This window comes from Lynx canadensis, chromosome B4, assembly GCF_007474595.2.
Source record: "Lynx canadensis isolate LIC74 chromosome B4, mLynCan4.pri.v2, whole genome shotgun sequence".
Taxonomy (NCBI): Eukaryota; Metazoa; Chordata; class Mammalia; order Carnivora; family Felidae; genus Lynx; species Lynx canadensis.
Window position 1 is genome coordinate 110,721,112 of NC_044309.1, and position 17,945 is coordinate 110,739,056.

The window sequence follows — 17,945 nt, forward strand, 5'->3', positions numbered from 1 at the left end:
TGGTTGCCAGGGGAACCAACTGTGATTAAAAGGTTGGCAACTTTCAGTCCCAGCCCAGACATCCGGGGAGGGGAAAAGGGCTGGAGATTGAGTTCAGTCACAAATGGCCAAGGATTTAATCAATCTGGCCTATGTAATGAAGCTTCCATAAAAACCCAAAAGGACAGGATTTGGAGAGATTCCAGGTTGGTGTAAACAGGGAGATTTGGGAAGACTGGTGCATGTGGAGGGGGCATGGAAGCTCCACACACCTTCCCACATACCTTGCTCTATTCGTCTTTTTCATCTGGCTGTTCTTGAGTTATATCCTTTTATAATAAACCAGTAATCTAGAAGGCAAAATGTTTGAGGTCTGTGAGCCACTCCAGCAAATTAACCAAATGCAAAGGGGGAGTCATTGGAACTTCTGATCTATGGCCAATTGGTGAGAAGCATAGGTAACAACCTGGACTTGTGACTAGCATCTGAAGAGGCCATCTTGTAGGAGTGAACCCTTAATCTGTGGGATCTGAAGTTGTCTCTGGGTGGTGTCTGGACTGAGTTGAATTGTAGGACACCCAGCTGATGTCACAGAATTGCTTAGCGGTGTGGGGGAACAAAATAACCCGCACATCAGAATTGGTGATCAGGATTCTAGCTTCTGTATGTCTATGTGAACTCTTTACATGATCTCTCCAATATGGCAGTTTCAGGATTACCAGACTTCTTACATATTAATTTGGGACTCCCAAGACAAATGTCTTGAGACATAGAGGGATCCTGGTAGAAGCTGAATCACCATTTATGATCTGGCCTCAGAAAGCATACAGCTTCACTTCTGCTACTTCCTATTTGCTATCAGCTAGCCACTAAAGCCAGCCTACATTCAAGGGGAAGAGATTTGACTTCACAGTTATATAGAAAGTGTTTCAAATGATTTGTGTACGTGCTTTAAAACTACTACATAAATGTTTTGTTTACAGATCTTCAGATTCCTAGAATACACTACATAAGCCTTAGACTCTGATATTGCCCTCTGAGCATGGCCCCTTCATAGGGCTTTAGCCCTTGCTAATCCTCATTCTGGAGAAGAGGTCTGAAAATAGATGAAGCTCTGGGAGCCCTCCTCTTTGTGCTCATCAAGGACCAAAAGGAATAGTTAAGTTCCAAGAAACCATTTGCTGTTGTTTGTGATGATAAAAGGGTGGTCTAATGGAGAAGATGAATAGAGAGCTTGGGTTGGCAATCAAGCAATGCATAAAACTATTAATTCCTGGACATCTCCGCCTAGATATCCAGTCAACACTCTGAACTTAATATAGCCAAGGCTGACTTCAGCTCTATCCTTCCTCAACTATACCCACTTGTATTTCTTATTTTCATTTCCCTACTCACCACTCACTCCCATTGCTCAAATTAGAAATCTGGTAGTCAAGTGGCATCCCCTCCCTCTTTTCCACTACCTATATTAAAAAAGTCTACCCTCAGGGCGCCTGAGTGGCTTAGTCGGTTAAACGTCCAACTCTTGATTTTGGCTCAGGTCATGATCTCTCGGTTCGTGAGTTCAAGCCCCACACTGGGCTCTGTGCTGACAGAATGCAGCTTGCTTGGGATTTTGTCTCCCTCCCTCTCTGCCCATCCCCCCTCAATCTCTCTCTCTCTCTCTCTCAAAAAAAAAAAAAAGTCCACCCCTCTAAATATGTCTTACATCCATCTCTTCCTCTCCACCTTCATTGCTTCCACCTTAATTCCATCTTCAATGTCTTTCATTCATAGTAACTAATAAACGAGCTATTTAGCCTATCCTATCATTTCATCTTCTACACTATCAGTTATCATCCTTCTGAAACACAGATCTAATAAGGACATTGTCTTGAATAAAACAATGTTTCTTCATTATTCTAATGGTTTATTATTACTTACAAGATTAAGATTCCAGTTTTCAACAGAGCATAAAAAGCCAAGTTTCATTTTTCATCTATATGTGCACTCAATACTTCAATCACTACATCCTTCTTGCCTTTCTCTACACACATCATGTTCTCTCTTGCCTCTATACCTTTAGGTATGGTGTTTCTTCCAGGAAAGCCATTTATGCCTTGGGTCCATCAGCGAAAATCCTTCATCTTTCAAATCCCAGCTTCAGTGTCACCTCTGCTGTAAAATCTTCACTCTAAGGCCATGTTAATTATTTTCCTGTGTTCCATAGCATCTTGTGCTCACTTTTTTTTAATAGTCTTATCATATTATTTCATAACTAACAATTTTCACACCACTGCCCCATGAAATCGGTAAGTTCCTTAAACATACAAAACATACCTTGCCCATCTTTGTATCTTAGCTTTCTAGGACATAAAATATAGTCAATAAATATATATTAAACTAAAGAATGATTTAAGTAAAATTAGTATTTTTTTAAGCTTGCACAAATTTTACACTTGCTCAAAACTTTCACTGAATTATATCCCTAAAATCACTTTTACTTTTACTTAGATGATTTTTATGGTGCCATTCCAAAGAATATTAGATCTGGCAAGGGATTGAGAGAATACTTAGTTCATTTTTGTCAACTTTAGATAAGGAAGGCAAGGCTCAGAGGAAAAGGAAAGAAACAATCTATTGACCCAGCCATTTCCACATATATATCATATTTAATCTTCATGTCAAACATGTACCTCAGATGATGTTAATTTTTCAATTAAGAAGATATACTTCAGAGAGATTGTTTAACTTCCTCCTCTGTCACAGAGTAAACTGGGCTTTTAACCCCACTTGCTCATTGTTTTTTCCTATACATTCTAATATCTTTTACCTGTTTTTCCTTCTCATTTATTATTGAGATATAGTAAATACCTCCATTAATTACTACAACTACATTTAATTTTCCAATTCATTCTGACCTTATTTCTAATGTATCAAAAAAGCAATGGATGTGATCTTCTCCCTAGGGGTAAGGATTTGAATAAATGTATGATATCTGCCAAGAAAAGGGACACAGGAGCAAATCACAAGAGACAAGATAGTAGAGAGGAGAGGTCACAGGCTTTGGAATCAAGTGGACATGAAATTAATTCCTAACTCTACATTTAATTTGGAGCATCATTCTGACCAAATTCCTAAAAGTCAAAGAATAAGTGTATCTCAGAAGACTGTAATAAGCATCAATTGTAATTACCTTTATAGGTTCCTAGCACCTCTTACAGTGGTTACAAAAACTCTAGTTTCTTCATTCATTCCTTCTTGAAGTCTTAGAACTCACAGACCAATGGCAGAATTTGCTAGTAAGCATTAAGATGTACCATATCTTAGAGACCCAATAAGACAAATTAAAACATATTTTCCCATTAACATATTTTCAAATTGGTCTTCTATGTAGCCTTTCTTTCTTTCTTTCTTTCTTTCTTTCTTTCCTTTATTATCAGAAAGAACTGTGCTTTCTCAAAGAAGTTTGAACTATATAGTGATCATGTTAACAAAGGAGAGAAGCAGCAGACTATCCTTGAAAATAAAACCCTTATAGATAAAATATGGAAGAATCATATCTAAATAAGCTTAGAGAATCAAAGAAGTCATACGCTTTTGTGAAAAGCAGTGAGAGAGAAGTAAATTTAGATGATTCATGGATAGATATAGCACCAGGTAACTTAAGCCATAACTAAATGATTTTGCTTAAGAAAAAGTAACTCCTCGATCTGAAACTTCCCCAGGAAAGTAAGCTATAGGAAATGTAATAGCCCTTCCACCCACAAAGATTCACAGAAAAGAGAAATGATCAATAATAGGAATGACCAGGATGAGCACTGGGTGTTGTATGGAAACCAATTTGACAATAAATTATAAAAAAAAATAATAATAATAGAAATGACCAGTGCCAGTAAAATGCTCATCAACACTCTGTCAAAAAACAACCAATTCCTTTCATGACAGAGTGATTATGGAATTTAATAATTCTGGCTAGCAATGGAACCACGAAAAGTGTGCAGAATTTCCCAGAATTTATGTATTACATTTTCAAATAAATGCCTTCTCATTTTTATCACATAAAACGTGACTTGTTTCATTATAGCCACCTTTCATGCTACATGCTTATGGAAGGTTAACATCTTTAAAGGAGTAGACAGAGAAGAATGTGCTTAGAGTCCCTCAGCTCACTCCCTGTTGTCCAAGAAAGAGGAGGTGAGATTCATGAATACCAAGGTTTAGTAACCTGGAAAGAAAGGGGTTGTGTGTGTGTGTGTGTGTGTGTGTGTGTGTGGTTGTTTTTTGTTTGTTTACTTTGTTTGTTTTGCACAACTGAACAGAGAGGCGTAGCTCTCAAAGCAGATGGTCAAACAGAAAACTGCTTTTCCATGTGTTCCTCATTGCAAAACTGACTGAAGGGGCCACCTTGGCATATATGAAACATTGCATTTAGTTGTTTCCTATTTGTTCTGTTTTTTCTTTCTTTTTCTTTGCACATATTTCTCTTTTTCCTCTTCATCTCTTTCTTTGTTATCCTTTTCTCCCTCCTTTCTCCTTCTTCTTTTTTAAAAATTTCACCCGCAATTTTCCTTACTCACTTTAGAAATGTCTGCCTTTAGAAAATGGAACCACTACCTCCATATGATGCCACAGATTAAAAAAAAAAACGTATACGTGCCAATAATGGGGAGAAAAACGCTGCCAAGTCCTGGTTGCACAAATGGTGGAGAGTGAACCTTTCTGTGGGAAAAAAAGCATTCGAATCTTCCCCAAATCACCACCATCTGTGGTGACCTTCAGTCAGTGAAAACAGTATTGGGTTACACTGGTGGTTGGCTTCTCAAAGAATTTCAAAGTGTATTATGAGGAGCCATCTTGGATTAAGTTTTTTCCTCCTCAAAATAATGAGCAATTAACAATTATGGCTTTTTATAAACTGAATAGAAAATTTCATTTCTGAAGACGTTCAGGCAAAAGCAGACAACCACTAATGAAAAATGTTTTAAAGTGGATCTTACTGTGGAGATTTCAGTAAAGTGCCCCTAAGACTCTTCCAAGCGTGAGACTGAATTGCCTGAAGTAACCTACACCATAATGAGAGTAGAGAAAGCAATGCAAACCCCACTTAAACTGAAACAGGAAGAGGCTATTTGTCCATTGATTTACAGGGCTACATTCCAAATCTTCAGATGCCTTGTTATATGTTCTTTCTATTGCAACAGAATAATACCTTCATGCAATATTTTCCAACTCAGAAAATATAAAAGAATAATGACAAAGAAAATGTGAACAAGAAGTGCAAATAGAAATCAAAGCATTCCAGCTCACAAGGCCAACAAATTTTACTGCAGAACCTAGTGATCATTTACCCCAGTCAGGAGGAAAACTGTTGGCTGAAACAAATGAAAGAGATTGAGAAATCCTCTGGTGAAATTGATGACATTTCACCCTATCCAAAGATTAACTCAGTGAATGGTGTAACGGAAAGGATGTGACTAGAAGACATGCCTTGCAAATATTGAAACTCAATGTTTTTCAAAGAGATTACTTCTAATAGTATAAGGGTAAAGCATGCTTCTGATTAATAAGAAAAAAAATCTAATCTGGAAGAGCCTCTTGATTAGATTGGCCATTCCATGCAAAATGTCGCAATGACGAGAAAAGTCATCCCTGAAATGCACCATGAAGGGTTTTAAAAAGAACTCGTGTGCCTGTGGAGACTAGGGAGTGATACAATTTAGTGCTTGTGTAAAAGAATCTCAGCCAGAGGAAATGATGGGGTGTCTTTGTGCAGTTCCAGAAAATTGAACAAAGAATTTGAAACAAATTACGTTGCTGCTTCACTCAATTTTCATCACCTCAATGGGTGCTCATCCTCTTTCCTTCTCCCCACAGTCATGCACAATCTGGAACTCATGACAGAACAGGAAACAGTCATCACCCTAAGACTGCCCTGATCATGTCTGGTCTGCAATTAATTTGAAATAAATAAGGCATGTAATAGGAGGAAGTAGATATATTTTCATAAAAATTAAAGTACTTAATATGTATCAGTGGAGGCAGATGTGAGGTTACACAAAAGCCGAGGGGAAGGGAGATTATTAAAAAAAGAAAAAAAGAAACCTGACAATGAAAATACTAGTACTATATTAAAATTCAAAGACATAAATATTTTGGTTGCATTATAAATATGATGATAACATGTTTATATATTCATATAAACATGAAGAATATATCATCAAATGGTGAGATATAAAGGATGATTAAAATGTATGTTCTTTTCTACACTGGAATTATAGGCAGTTTGCATTGAAACTGGATAATATTCCAAAAGTAATTTGAAAGACACTTATTTGGAGTTCAGAATATATGTTCCCATAGAAACATCTTTGAAAAGTGAATTAGGTTCCTAAGTTACCTGTGAATTCTATTTAAGCCAGATACATAGCAAAATGATATTAATTTATATTTTGAGTCAGTAGAAACCTGTTGCACTGAAGCAAGAATTAGTCACAAGACCATGAAAAAAATGAAGGAAATAGTTTTATGGAGCTCCTGAGAAAGGTCTTCTGGAGATATCAAAGAAATGAGACATTGATTGCATCAGATCATCATTCAGGTCCACTTCTACTTCTTTTCTGGCCACATGCTCTCCCTTAGCGATCATCTCCAGTCTGTGGCTTTATGTATCACCTGTATGCTGAGATTTTCCAAATTTATAACTCTAGCTCAGCCCTCTCTGCTAAACTTCAGTCAAGTATATCCAATGCCTTTTTATCTGATAGACATCTCAAACTTAACATGTCTCAAACCTCAAGTTGATAGACATTCCAAACTGGATTCTAATCTCCCCACCACCAAATCAGACCCACCCTCCGTCTTCCCCATCTCAATAAATGGCAACACTAGTCTTCCATTTCTGACTCTTCTTTCCTCTCCTACCCTAAGTCCAATCCTTTACTATATCCTGTCAGCTCTACATTTAATGTACATCCTGAATCCTACTTCCATTTCCCATTTCCTCTTGTCTAAAACGCCGTCACTTCTTAGCCCTATTATTGCAACTTCCTCCTAACTGCTCTCTCTGACTTACTCTTGCCCCCAAAAGTCTGTTTTCAGCACAGGAGCTAGAAAGGCCATGTGAAACCGTAAGTTAGACCCACTCAAAGCCCTCCAACAACTCCCACCTCACTCAGGGTAAAGCCACCATGTTTACATTGCTATGTGCCTCATTGCCAACATCTCTGAGCTCATCTTCTAGTCCATTCCCTTTGTTTATACAACTCCAGCCTTATTGGCCTCTTCACTTTTCCTTAAGAATTCCACTTTTGATGCTCCCTTGGAGTTTTTGAAGCTGCTCTTCCCAATGCCTGAAATGTTCTCTAGGTAACCACATGGTTAACTCCCCCACATCACCTTTATTGGGTCCTTATCGAACTTTCACCTCCTTAAGCCTTCATATTCTATGGGGCACCTGGGTGGCTCAGTCAGTTAAGTGTCGAATTCTTGATTTTAGCTCATGTCATGATCTCACAGATCATGAGACTAAGTCCCACGTCAGGCTCTGCACTGACAGAATGGAGCTTGCTTGGGATTCTTTCTTTCTCTCTCTCTCTCTCTCTCTCTCTCTGCCCCTCCCCCATGCATGCATGCTCTCTCTCTCAAAACAAATAAACTTAAAAAAATTTCTTTGAAAAAAGAAATTCCAACCTCCCCAGACTGCCTCATCTGTTTTATTTTTCTTCCTAGTCATTATTATCAGCCCCTAACATACTATATATTTAACTTGTGTACTGTCTGTCTCCTCCATTATAGACTATAAGATCCACAAAATAAGCTTTCATCCTCAAAACCTAGAACAATGCCAGGCATAGGGTAGGTATTCAAATATTTGTTGAATAAATTGAATGAATAACCAAATTAAATACCTGAAGGAATAAATAAATGACTTTATTTCACAAGTGCTCTATTGACATTGTTCTTACTTACCCTATTGTCCATCACAGAGATACATTTTTTTAATCACAAATAGAGAGAAAAGAAAAAAATCAATCACATCATATTTGTCTCTCCATCTCTAGTCTTGCCCACTCTTCACTTAATTTTCCACCCGTCAGCTACGATGATCTCTGTAAAACTCAAACCTGCTGAAACTGCATCTATGGAATTCTATGACTTTGAAGATAAAATCCATCCTTTTAATCTGGCTTATAAGACGTTCCATCGTCCATCTCTTGCATGCCTTTCCAGTTTCATAGTCAGTTAATCATGTTTCTGATAGGGAAGAACCAAGGCAGCATGGAGATTTTGAATCAGAGACTTCTCCTATAGATCAGTGGCTGTTGACGCTGGAACAGGGTGGATTGGTGACTGTTTTAAATATTTTAAATATTTTAAAATTTGGCCACCTGCCATTCTTGTGTATGAGGCCGTCATTCATCACTCAGGGTCTCTATCCCTTTTAAGGTTATAGTGCAGTTGGCTTATCTACTCCTTTTTTCTTTAATTAAATGTTATAAAACACCCTAATATAAAAAAAATTAAGTGAAATTGTTCTGTTTAAGGTAGGGGGGACTTGTGGGGGGGGGGCTTGGAGGGGGTAGCGTTTAAGCCCTGGCCATTCATCACCCAAATACCAGGCATGGCCGCTGCAGCCCCTTCGAGCAGCTCACTGCCAGTGAGGCTCAGAGCCCTAATGCCAGGCAGCCTCACCTCACACCGCCACAGAGGAAAGTCTTTCAAAACAGCCACAACTATCGGTTATTTGTAACAATTGCCCCAGTAACTGAAATGCACTTTGCTGTTCTCTCCTCCTGTTCGGCGTGTGACAAATAGCGACATCTCCAAATGGCAGGAAACAACAAAATGAGAAATATGTCAGCGTCTGCATCGCGCAGGAGATAGAACATTATGCAGGTTTTCACCTAATGATTGGCTCCGGGGGAGCAATTAAGATTTGGTGCACTTCTTAACTGGCGCAACCTCGGCTCTTCTGCCAGAGGATTCTGAGAAAAGATTTGTTGTTTCAGTTTCCAAATTGCATTTTAGACCGACTCTCTGAATAGAGTGCATGCAGGGACACATGGCATGAATGTTTAGCGATTCTGTCTCTGTGCCTCAGATCCAGGACAGGTTGATTTTTCAGAAATCGCATAAAAAAGTGATACAAAAAAATGGAAAGTGGAGTTTTTAACTGCCAGAAGAAATGATTTTTATTTTTAGATACTGACATGAGGAGGCTTCAAAGGAGGCTATGTGGTGGGGAGGGGGCGATGCACTTGCAGATGAACAGGTTTATTTTCATATTGAGAAATAAGACCTTGTCCAATTTTTAAGACCCGATTTGAGCCAAATAAAGTCAACCTGAAGTATGAGTCCACTTGCAGGAAGGGCAAGTGCCGATGCAGATCTAATGTCTCTGACTTGCAAGGAAACACACATACAGAACAATGAATGATTTTACGCCTTTTTAACGCTTCCACACGCCCTCCTCTTCCTCCACGTCCCTTGCAACAGCTCCCCAGAGGATCATGGGCAAAGGAGGCCTATTGGAAGGAACTGGTTAGTCGTTCCTGTCTGCAACCTATCATCACTTTGGAAGAACCAAGAAAAAGGAGCAGTTATTTCTGTTACTATTGTATTTAGCTTATTTCAAAGACAGAACCAATTGCCATAATGGTTTTGAATAGCTCTTCAGAGATTCTGAGACACATAAATGGCTACCGGTAGCTATGGCACATACCCCTGTCTCTCACGTCCACACGCACATATACAGACATCATACAGACACCGTATACATAACACACACACGACATGCAAACATATCACACACACCAACAAGAGACACCACGCACAAATACATCCCACATGGAAACACCGCCCCCCACAAGCATACCTATACACACATAATATATACATACCCCACACACATGTACACACTGGCTACATATAGACACTACACACACATACCACATACAAATGCACACAAATACACGTTATATACACACCATACATTTCATACCCCTCTGCACGCACAATGTACATGAACCTACAACCCTTGCAAACACACACCATATACAGATACATACGCACTACATAGAAATTCACTACACACATATGCACACCACCTCAAGTGTATATGCAAATATATACACATACATATCACACATGTACACACATAACACACGTGTGCACATCCAGAACAAAGACATACCCCCTTACCTCTTACAAGTGCATCTCACGTTCACGCCCCATACGACAAGCATACATACACCACATACAAATTTACCACACACATATGCACACAATTAAATGTGCACTTAAATTTATACACCTGTACACCCTATATAAACACACTTCCACGCACACAGACACATCACACACAACCATACAACGCAAGCGCACACACAAACCTCATATGCAGATATGCATATATACACATCACAAGCATATACACCCTGTGCACAAATACATATTACACACACATACCACATACCCATATGGTACACACAAATACACAAATACCACACACATACCGCATATGAATACAACACGCAAACGCAAACCACATATACACTCACGACATACATATACATACCACATACATATACACACCACACTCATAACTACATACCACATGCATAACACACACCCCACCACACAACACACATTCACACACACGACACACATATGCACACCCCAAACACTTACAAACGTGCACTCCACACGTATCCACACCACATCATACACGACATTCATACGTACACCACATAGAAATTCATCTCCATCTTCCCACAGAGGTTCTGGGGGAACCTGGGAAAGAAAATTTAGAGAAGAGAATTCATACTATGGGGCACAGTGGGGAAGCTGGCTGGACTCCACTTGAATTTCGGCGATCTGCCTTAAGAACCATATTAAACCGCTGCCTACAGATCATTGCTGTCGCTTTTACCCATGTAGGTGGTAGTTCTGAAATCAGATCTTTTAGCATATACTGTGTTACTGAAACATGCCAGCAACTACTAGGTACACACCTTGTGTTTCATCAGCTCATATGTTGGGGTAAGAAATGCACTAGCAGAGAAAGTTTAGGAAAAGGATTTAACCACCCCGCGCCCCCCACCAGAATGACATTTTTATTTTTCTTATAAATATTATTAGATCTTACATTTTTAAAAAAAGAAAGTGGCTTTTAGTTTCCAAACCTTTGTTCAATCTGCGAAAAAACAGTCTTTTCCAAGATGTGCCTATTACCACCTTTCATAGACCTGGACCTGCCTCAAGGCTTTAATACATGGAGAAATTACTGCAGGTGCCTGGCTCTGCACACCAGCATTAACAAGTACGCCTTCTGTCCATGATGACGAGCCCGGACCCGGCAGCAAAAAGTGAATCCAAGCTGAAAACAATTTCTTCGAGTAATGAGTCCTTGATTACTTCAACAGCAGGTCTCAGTGAAACACCTCTTCCCATTGATCACAGCCGAGTTATTTTAATTCTTATGTCTCTATGAAAGGTCTGGCTATCCCATTGGACTTCCTGCTTTGGAAATACCAAGGGAAATGCTTGCCCCAAATATACGCTACTGGAAGGCAGTGTGCATGGTAGTTCAACGTGAGGGTTCTGGAACGAGCCTGACAGGGGGAAGCTGAATCCAGCTCTCCTGTTGAGCTGCTTCCCAGTTGGGTGTCCTCAAGTGAGTCATTTAGCCCCCTTGAAAGTCACAGCTTTTCACAGGTCAATTCAAAGTATCTCTAGGTCATGAGATTGTAATGAAGATTAACTGAAACAAAATGCTAAGAAGAGGAGCTGGCAAAAAGTAAGCCCTCAGTAAGTGGTAGGTCCAGTCAATAGGAAAAATGTTTACAAGAGAATTAGGAGGGTCTGCTCTTCTATTATCAGCAAGAAAATTGAGGTGTTTACATTCATTAGGCATCTTCTGAAGTCAAGACTTTGGCCTTCAATAATCCCATAATGTTAGCAATATTATTGCTTCGATTCTTCAGGTATGGAAACTGATGTTCAGAAAAGTTATAGTGACTTTCTTGCTGTCACACAGGTGACAAACTTGGGATTTGAACATAGGGTGGAATAATCTCAAAGCTCTCTTTCTTTCTACCCTTCTACTACATTGTGGATGTTCTAAAAGCCTCTCCTCATTATCCTACAGAATTGTTACCCTACCACCTAAAGGTCAAGTTAATAATATTGGACGGTTGGGCATCCAACTTTGACTCAGGTCATGATCTCACAGTTCACAAGTTCAAGCCCCGCGTTGGGCTCTGTGCTGACAGCTCAGAGCCTGGAGCCTGCTTCACATTTTGTGTCTCCCTCTCTCTCTGCCCCTCCCCTGCTCAGGCTCTGTCTCTCTCTGTCTCTCTCTGTCTGTCAGAAATAAACAATAATAATAATAATATCAGTTCATTCCTAGCAAAATGGATCACATGTAGTATAGAATCATGTAACAGAGTGATCTGGGAAAAGGATCCAAAGCCATCCTGATTATGGAAGTGAAGGTCTACTCCAGAGGAGGGGTGGGGGGGGAGGTCATTGCAGATAGCTCAAGTTCCTGAGTTGCTTCATAAAAACACATCTTCCCAAGACTGTTCCAAAATGCAGAAGGAACTCAACAAGACAATCATGACTTTCTCCTGGTGGCATGTTCAGGAAAAAGACAAAGGAAAATCTGACAGAAAAATGCATAGGAAGGAAGGAAAGAAGGAAGGAAGGAAGGAAGGAAGGGAGGGAGGAGAAGAAGGAGGGACAGGAAGGAGACAGTAAGAAAGAAGATCATTTCATCCCAAACGAATTGCAAGGGAAACACAAGACCCCGCATATCTACCAGTACATCCAAAGGATATTGGGAAAGGAAGTGACGTCCCTCAGGAAGCCAGGATATGAACAAGGCCAGACACCCTGGTTACATAATAGCGGAAGGCCTGTCTTCTTTTTCCAGTTCTTTTTATCTGGCCCAGAGCAAAAAAAGTCTCAGAAAATCAGCCCTCTTAGGGGAGGATTTTTCCGAGTGGCCATTTTCTAAATGTCCCAAAAGAAAGCTAAGTAAAGTGCTGCCAGAGCTCATGGTGGAACATCACCTCCTTCTCTCTTGTTGACTACAAAAGCTTCCACTTCTTCCACAGGCCACAGAAGCACAGGCCTGGTAAGAGCCTTGAGAAGTGGGGGAGGGGTGGTGTGAAGGTTGCTAGGAAGACGGGAAGAAGAGCTGCCGTGACAAGGGCCCCACGTCCCCCGAACGCCGCCCTCTCTGTGGGACTCTGAGATCAGAGTGCCTGCCCCAGCTCTGAGAGTCATTTGACCTTTAGTGCTTTCCTGTCATAGAAGAATACTTGTTTTCAGTTCCAAACAGCCAGGGTGCTTCATGTGTCTGTTTTCCACACTCTCATGTAAATAAGGCGAGATTGTGATGATAGTTCCATGTTCATGCATTTGGAAGAGAAATGCTGCTTTTTCAAGAGCCAGGAAAAAATTCTAGGAGGAAACACCGTTTACGAATGATTAAAAGGCATGCACACACACATGCAGAGAAGAGAGAACAGGTTTAATTGTGTGCTCATGGAGCCATGTCAATGAATAAGACAGTTAAAAGCCAGGAAGGTGAACTCACCTTTGGAACTGATAAGAGCCATTGTTTCCTTTCCCTTTATTCTTTGTTTTGATCTAAGGTTGCCTCTCCTATCACTTTCTTCTTTGACACAGTATCACAATGTCAGCATTGAGACTGAAGAAAATTGTTCATTTCATGTAAGAGCAATGCACTCCCCTCCTTTTGTCTTTTTCAAAATCTGTGGCTCATGTTCCATTAACTGCAGTGTTTTACCTTATCTCATTCCTATGAGTAAAGTGGAAATTTCAAGGCCATAATTTAAAATTATTCTGTCCAATTCATTCTAACTGCTCTCGCTGCAACATTTATCTCTAGACCTTACTAAAGATTATATTCAGGCTCACTTGCTGGCTCACAATTGTCCTCTTTTTGGAGCAGAGGTCCAATGTAATGAAATGTGACAGCCTTTTGAATTGAGCTCTACAAACTGCCAAATGGATTCTTTGCCATCTTAGAAGCCAGTCTCTACGTTGTTTTATAATTTATTTTACAGGAGGACCTGGGAAACTCTGGGTTTTCTAAATACACAATACTAGCTCTTTGTTCCAGAACAGTCTTACCAAGATTTATTGCTTTTTCTGATATTCATCTGAATCTCGAGGTTGAAGAGTAACATCTAGTTATCAGACAGAAGCTTCAGTGTGTCCTTCTGTCATGTAAGTACCACAGGTGAGGATGAGCACTAATGATGTAGGCTAATACGGCACCTTTTTACTGTGTGCAATTCAGTTTCAAGAGAAAACTCATAGGGCGACAAGTTGGGTGACCTTCTTTCAGAATGCACCAGCTCCCCCAGATAAATTTTTTAAGAATGGCATCAATTCTGATTACTTGAAACCTATCTTATGCCAACAGCTAAGTAGTTTACTGTCTAGTCTAATTTCTTGTTTTAAAAATAAATCAGGTCTCCAAGAAGTTAAATGATTTCCTGGAGTCATATAGATAGTAGATGGCTGAGACTAGGTCATGTCATTTGAATTCCACTTCAATACCCTTTTCACCAACTTGCATAGGCATCCAAATATGTGTAATCATGAACTGTGTTCTAACAAGACTCCACTGTTTCAACAACTAAAAGGGGGCCTTACGATTCAATATAGCAGCTCAGTGATTCTATGGCACTTAATAGAATTCTAAAAATACACAGATTGTTATAGCTTATAACTAACACAAATATCTCTTCTCAGATCACAGCGAGATAGAAACAGAGCTCAAAAGGGTTCTTCCAGGAGCAGTCAAAGGAAAATAAAACTTACCATGTTCTCTGGATCCTAGTCCTGATTGTCACCACTCTTTCTGTGACTCTGGGTAAGTCTTCGGTTTTCACACGTAAAATTGGGCAAGTCTAAAAGCAAGTTGAGATTTTCAGGTGAGTGGTTGAACGAGATGATGACTGACAGTCCTTTCAACACTGAGATTCTATTATTCTCTGATCTGTTTACCAGGAAGTTAGTTGAACACACTCCCCTTACTCACCTCCTCAAGGAGCTTTACTTTTGGCACAGGAGGCACAGTAGAGTTCACTCACTAAGCAGCTCTGATATGGAGAAAACCAACCTATAATTTCAGGTGAGCAATTGTAGCAAAGATAGCTAGCCATTCACCAATATTCACTTCTTCTTTCTGGTATTAAAATCCCCCACACAGATTTTCACTGGGTTCAAGGCCTTCCAACTATCGATGACAACTCTTGGCTTTCCTTGCAACTAGGTGTGGCACTGTGACTAAGTTCTGACTCATGACAAATGAGCCAGAAGTGGTGTGTATAACCTCTAGGTTTTACCCTTAACTGGAAGGGATGTGTCCTCCACTTCCTATTTTTTCCTTCCTAATGTCTGTGGGAGAGTCCCTGTAGCCAACACGGACTGAGATAGAAGCTGTGTGTTATATATAACAGAATTAATATACCCATTTTGCACTGCCTACTTCTGGACAGGCACATAAGAGAAAAATATAGTCTAATGACTTTGTGAGTGTCTTTGTTTTCACAGCTTCGATGGTTCTCCCAATGGTACAACCCTCAGTGAATGCTGCCACGGAATAAAAATGAAGAATCCAAGCAGGATGCTTCAGACTTAGATTCTATTCAGTAGTGACCAGTAGTGATTAATTGTAATCTAAGGCATCTCAAGTTTCATAGCTCATAAGAAGACTTGATAATTACCAAGACCAATGATGTGTTTTAATCCAATATATCCTGTAAAATAATGGTATCATGAATCCTCATCCTGAATGTATTGTAGCCAAATATACTTTTTAAGAATTCCGATTGTAATAAATGGTCTCACAGAAATGGTATAGACTGAAAACATGGTAAAAATATAAACATTAGGGCCACCAGTAACAAAGTAAGTATTGGGTTTTCATTACCCACCACATTGTCTTTAGAAAAGCATTTATTCAAATAAATAATCTTTGTGAATCTGGAAATCCCAGGAACCAAGGACCGGAGATCGCTAGATACCAGTATACTAACAGAACTATTTACAAAATTTTTGCTTTACTGGTTAGTTCACTGCCACATCTCTCTTTCAACACTGAGCTCATTCACAAACCATTATGTGAGAACGTAAAACCAATACCTGGTATCTTACCAGCATCTAGCTTGAGAATGAAGAATGAACCACAGTTTGGACATGATAATTGTGGCAGATACTACAGACTGGTTCACTCAACAACAGTTCCAGTCTCCCCTCCTGTAGAATAAAGGCTAGAAACCTAAACCCCACATTCCCCAGAGGGTTCTGCATGGGACCCGGGTTCTTCTAAGCCCACTCACATTTTGTAAGCTACCTGATACCTTACATTAAATCTCCTTCTATTTACGCTGGCTAACCTTGATTCTACTTCTGCAACTAAGAATCCTGACTACCAGGGTGTTATTTTAATTCTCTGCCTCTGTAAGGATTGAAGACATGAGGTTATTAGAACTTATTTGCTATGGCTATTTTCTTATTACTGGCGCATTTAACATTAATTATTTTAATAAGGGAATTTTAATAAGGGAAACAGAAGGGTGCCTGGGTGGCTCAGTCAGTTAAGCATCTGACTTAAGCTCAGGTCATGATCTTGAGGTTCGTGGGTTTGAGCCCTGTGTCAGGCTCTGTGCTGACAGCTCAGAGCCTAGAGTCTGCTTCAGATTCTGTGTCTCCCTCTCTCTCTCTCTGCCCCTCCCCTGCTCATGCTCTCTCTCTCTCTCTCTCAAAAATAAATAAACATTAAAATTTTTTTATTAATAATAATAAGGGAAAGAGAAGGAAGCACCAGTCAGGAGGTGGGGTCATAGATGCTATTTGTGCTAGTCAGAAATGTTAAAAAGCTGCCTTCTTTCCAAATTGACTCACTAGCCCTCTGCAAAGACACATAGTCATTTTCACACTCGTCTCAATGTGGAAACCAATGCTGCGAGACTACAGAGCACAACTGAGCTTTTGGATGTAGTGCTTTAATAATTTGTTATACTTCCAGAGGCTGAATGAGTAAGCAGTGGGAGCTAGTCTTAGAAACCGTATGGACAGAGGGGTTGTTAAGCCTGTTGCGTGTAAGTTTGTAGTTCCCAAAATATAGTCCCCAACCAGCAGCAGCAGCACATGGAAAGTTCTCAGAAATACAAATTCTCACCTGCATGCACACACCCCAGACCTACAGAATCAGAAACTCAGGCTTGGACCCAGGAATCTGTTTTAGCAAAGCCACAAGATAATTCTGATGTGTGCTCAAGTTTGAGGACCACTGATACAAGTTGACTGACCCTAGCTGAGGCTAAATGAGGTTTAAGAAAAATAATGGCAGTGTAAGAAAAAAAAAGACAATTGAAGAAACTGAGCTTTGATCACAAAGGAGGCTCATGTCAGAATATAATTTTAAATATTTTCCCATATGAAATGGAGAAAGCATTAGGAGAAAGAGCATTGTGCTGGAAATTTAAATTATTGAATCTGAATGTGGGATTTTTAACTAATAATTAAGTAACTTTAATCACTTAAGTTTTCTGGGATTCCATTTCCTCATTTGTAAAATGAAGTAATGGGATAAGATGTTCTCCAACATTCACAAATTCTGTTTTCTATCAGTGCGGGACAAAACTAACATTGTTATCCCTGATTAGCACCATAATGCTTCCTGAGTATCGTGACCTTTTTAGTATAAACCTGATGATAGAACTTTTCTAGCATTCTGTTTCTCTAATTAGGATCGGTACCTCGATGGAAAATTACCAAAAGATACATGCAGTTCACCACCTTGAGTTAATGGTCCAGAAATATACTCCAGCTTAATTCAAGACTGGTGAAATCCTCTAGATATCTGAAAGGCCATAAGTAACATATACAACATATTGGAAATTACTAATATTTTAGAAATATGTACAAATTACTTGTAT

The 17,945-nt window shown here is 39.6% G+C and overlaps 1 long non-coding RNA gene across 1 annotated transcript; it reads right to left on the reverse strand.

Annotated features, from left to right (window-relative positions):
- Window positions 1-13,385: 13,385 nt before the first annotated feature.
- LOC115519405 lies at window positions 13,386-15,967 on the reverse strand. Its single transcript, XR_003970490.2, has 3 exons — window positions 15,041-15,967; window positions 14,821-14,909; window positions 13,386-13,428 (listed from the first exon to the last, which is right to left on the reverse strand). It is a non-coding gene; the product is annotated as an uncharacterized LOC115519405 (long non-coding RNA).
- Between the last annotated feature and the right edge of the window lie 1,978 nt (window positions 15,968-17,945).